General features: G+C 33.5%; 1 long non-coding RNA gene across 1 annotated transcript in view; it reads right to left on the minus strand.

Annotated features, from left to right (window-relative positions):
• The window catches only part of LOC111084216, a 5,059-nt gene continuing 1,737 nt past the window's right edge, over positions 1-3,322 (minus strand). The window contains exons 4-5 of the long non-coding RNA XR_002609449.1: positions 2,819-2,932; positions 1-29 (exon numbers count right to left, since the gene is read on the minus strand). This is a non-coding gene — a long non-coding RNA (uncharacterized LOC111084216). The remainder of the gene's footprint in view (positions 30-2,818; positions 2,933-3,322) is intronic.

The raw sequence follows: 3,322 nt of genomic DNA on the forward strand, positions 1-3,322 counted from the left end.
AAGACAAGAACTGTTTGTGATATCCGTAACTGAAACAAAGAAAAAGATGGATAGAAACCCGTGAATAACGAATTATTTAATAAATATAAACACGATAAGCATGGTTCGGATAAGGACATCGGAGCATTTCACTTAAAAAAAAAACTTTATAGTTCAAAACCAAATATAAATTGTATGATATTATTGTTTTAGGATCAAGTTAAAGTTTTAAAGTTATGTTTATTTGTTCATTTCATTGAAAAGCCACGTTGTATAATCTACTATGTCCACCACGATTGATCGAACCCTAGATTTTATCATTTTAAGTCTGCAAACTTATCGTTGTCCCGCCTGGTGACAAAAGTATTGAGAAAATCGGAAAACAGTTTTATAAAAACTTCAGCTGCCGGTGTCTTAGCTGTTACTTGTTGTTTAAGTTTCATTAATAAAATGTATTATTGAAAAGGAGTTTCCGATTAAGTCAACAGTTGTCTAATGATACAGTTAAAAATGAGACTTTCAATAATCTAAAACTATAGTAAAATGTTTACCTAATAATTAAAATATACAGGTAAAAAAATCAAATATTGAGAAAACGAGAACTGTGGCATCATAAGGAGTAAAACTTCGAAATATTTAGTGAATGAGACTGTCCTCAGTATCACTGTACGTTTATTGTATTCATAGACTAGATACAGTCTCGTGTATAAATATTTATTGTCTATTATTAAATTGTCTATTGTTAGTCGCAGCAAAGCGGCTTATAGAACAGTCCTGAGATTTTCTTGTACTTTATTTATTTACAAACTTTAGGCTCATAGCTCCGTCATCTATTGATCGATTTGATATCAAATTACAGTTTTGGACTCAGGAGGTCGAACCTTTGTATTGATTTAATTGACACATTCAAGATTAATTTATCCTAATCCCATTTAAAATAATATCAATTTATGGGTAGGCTGGTAGAGATAGTAATAAAATCAAATAGGGTATACAGGTGTCCCATGCATGGTATTGCACAAATATAGTTAATAAAAAAAGGTCTCATAGATTAATTTACCCTAATTCTGGTTACAAAAATATCAAGTGCCGCGGCTATTGAGAATTCCTTATTGTCTTCTCTAAGAATCTGTGTTACTTAATAGAAGTTTTATTGTTTCAAAGAGATGAGACGACTAGGTGTCCAGTGTGATTAAAACAATTACACTGGACACCAGTCATCTAACAAAAGTAAACAATCCCACTGAACACCTTGTCGTCTAGTAAAAGTAAATAATCACACTGGACACCTAGTCGTCTAACAAAAGTAAAACTTTTGTTAGACGACTGGGCGTCCAGCGTGATTGTTTACTTTTGTTAGAACGACTGGGTGTCCAGCATGATTATTTACTTTTGTTAGACGACTCGGTGTCCAGTGTGATTGTTTACTTTTGTTAGACGACTGGGTGTCCAGCGTAATTGTTTACTTTTGTTAGACGACTGGGTGTCCAGTGGGATTGTTTACTTTTGTTAGACGACTAGGGTTCCAGTGTGATTGTTTACTTTTGTTAGACGACTAGGTGTCCAGTGTGATTGTTTACTTTTGTTAGACGACTGTTGAGTGGACTAAACTAGTTGATAAATGGACTAAACCGACTGTTCAGTGGACTAAACCAGTTGATAATTGGACTAAACCGATAGCTGAATGGACTAAACTAGTTGATAATTGGACTAAACCGACAGTGGTGTTGACTCAACTAGTTGATAAATGGACTAAACCGACAGTGGAGTGAACTAAACTAGTTGATAATTGGACTGAACCGACTGTTGAGTGGACTAAACTAGTTGATAATTGGATTACGCCGACAGTTGAATGGGCTAAATTAGTTGATAATTGAACTAAACCGACAGTTGAATGGGCTAAAATACTTGGTAATTGGACTAAACTAACTGTTGAGTTGACTAAACTAGTTGATAATTGGACTAAACCGACTGTTGAGTTGACTAAACTAGTTGATAATTGGACTGAACCGACTGTTGAGTGCACTAAACTAGTTGATAATTGGATTACGCCGACAGTTGAATGGGCTAAACTAGTTGATAATTGGACTAGACCGACAGTTGAATGGGCTAAACTACTTGATAATTGGACTAAACCGACTGTTGAGTGGACTAAACCAGTTGATAATTGGACTACACCGATATTTCAGTGGACTAAACTAGTTGATAATTGGACTACACCAATATTTCAGTGGACTAAACTAGTTGATAATTGGACTACACCAATATTTCACTGGACTAAACTAGTTGATAATTGGACTAAACCGATATTTCAGTGGACTAAACTAGTTGATAATTGGACTACATCGATATTTCAGTGGACTAAACTAGTTGATAATTGGATTACATCGATATTTCAGTGGACTAAACCAGTTGATAATTGGACTACATCGATATTTCAGTGGACTAAACTAGTTGATAATTGGACTACATCGATATTTCAGTGGACTAAACCAGTTGATAATTGGACTACATCGATATTTCAGTGGACTAAACTAGTTGATAATTGGACTACATCGATATTTCAGTGGACTAAACTAGTTGATAATTGGACTACATCGATATTTCAGTGGACTAAACTAGTTGATAATTGGACTACATCGATATTTCATTGGATTAAACCAGATGCTTGATATAATCAACCATTTATAAAAACAGTCATAACATGTGGTAAAATCACACAATAATATGATAAATGGATGTAGGTTTCTTTTTATAGATTAGAAATAACGAATGTTTCAGACACATCACTTTGTTTAATAATATGCGAACCCACAATCAAATATAAAACTATATTTACCCAAACATTTCTCTTCCTTGTAATCGTAATAAAAGCCACTTTCTTTACATTTACAAATAAAGGAATCCTCAAAAGGTTCATATGTTGAATCGTCCTTACATTCACCGAGCATCTCTGTGGGAAAAACAGAACAGCAACGATAGCATGCCACTTATTAACATTAATATAAAACAAAACATGAAGATGACAGGTTACTTATCAACGTTACTATAAAACAGAACATGAAAGATGGCATGTTAATTATTAACGTTAATATAAAACAGAACATGAACGATGGCATGTTAATTATTGACGTTAGAACAAAACAGCACATCAACGATGGCACGTTATTTATTAACTTTAATATAAAACAGAACATGAATGATGGCAGGTTACTTACTAACGTTATTATAAAACAGAACATGAACGATGACAGGTTACTTATTAACGTTAGAACAAAACAGAACATCAACGATGGCAGGTTGCTTATTAATGTTATTATAAAAGAGAACATGAACGATGGCA

Source organism: Limulus polyphemus, unplaced genomic scaffold (genome assembly GCF_000517525.1).
Source record: "Limulus polyphemus unplaced genomic scaffold, Limulus_polyphemus-2.1.2 Scaffold14742, whole genome shotgun sequence".
NCBI lineage: Eukaryota > Metazoa > Arthropoda > Merostomata > Xiphosura > Limulidae > Limulus > Limulus polyphemus.